We start from the raw sequence: 1,042 nt of genomic DNA, 5'->3' as shown, positions 1-1,042 counted from the left end.
ACACACACACACACACACACACACACACACACGAGCCCTGGGTGAAGGTCTTGGAATGGAACAAGCCCTGAACCAACTCCTGTTATCCGAGACGCTAGAGAGGAAGGAACTTGAGGAGGGAAAACCAGCTGCTTCCAGCTGCTGAGGGTTTCCAGGGTGGTTTGCTATAGAAGTGGAAGTTAGTCTCACTTGGCAAATATTATGAGACTAATTCTAACTTTGAGGGTCAAGTCCCTTTCCCTATCCCCCAAAAAATACACTGGTTGTCCAAGGACTTCTGAGGTTTTTTTAAAGGCTTACTCGCGGTCACCATGTTAAGAATGCTTCCAGAACCTTCACAGCACAGTGTCAGTTTTGGTTTTTGTTTGTTTTTTTGTTTTTCATGCTAGCACTTGAACCCACGGCCATACACACACACTAGGCAAATACTCAGCAACATCACTTTTCCTTGGGACATTATCCTATGGCGTTTAAAGTCTTCCAGCCCTTGTCTGCAATATAGGAAGGCACCAGAGCCAAAGACAGAGTTCTAGAACATTACAGTGGCACGCCCACAGCGCTGTTTAGAACGAGGGCATCAGAAAGACATGGCTGAGATGTTCCATAAGCAGAAACCCAACTAGTACCTAGCAGTGTGTTGTAATCATCAAGAGGAAGAAGTCTGGGGCTCCCCCAAAATCCTGGACTCTAAAGCATAGCCTGTTTCCAAATTTATCCCACACCTCAATCTCAGAGAACTGCGAGTATTAAAAAGTCCACTAAAAAAATACACTTACAAGGAAATGTTTTAAAGGGACAATTATTGCATGCTAGAAGCATCCTCATTTTGTTAGCAAGACAAGCTTGCCCATTTATATTGCAAGCAGGTGCCCACTGCAGACTGCCCCCACCACTCCCTGCGTGCTCCTCCTGGCCTCTGCTCCCTTCCAAAGAGCAGATGGAATTGTTCGGCTTTCACTCTGGGTGGTGGCAACTGTTCTGTGAGCAGATGTCTCCACTGCCTAAGCAGGCGGACCCTAGCCGCAGAATGTTCGGGGAGACG

Source organism: Microtus ochrogaster, linkage group LG1 (assembly GCF_000317375.1).
Source record: "Microtus ochrogaster isolate Prairie Vole_2 linkage group LG1, MicOch1.0, whole genome shotgun sequence".
Lineage (NCBI taxonomy): Eukaryota > Metazoa > Chordata > Mammalia > Rodentia > Cricetidae > Microtus > Microtus ochrogaster.
Note: the sequence above shows the minus strand (reverse complement) of the source record.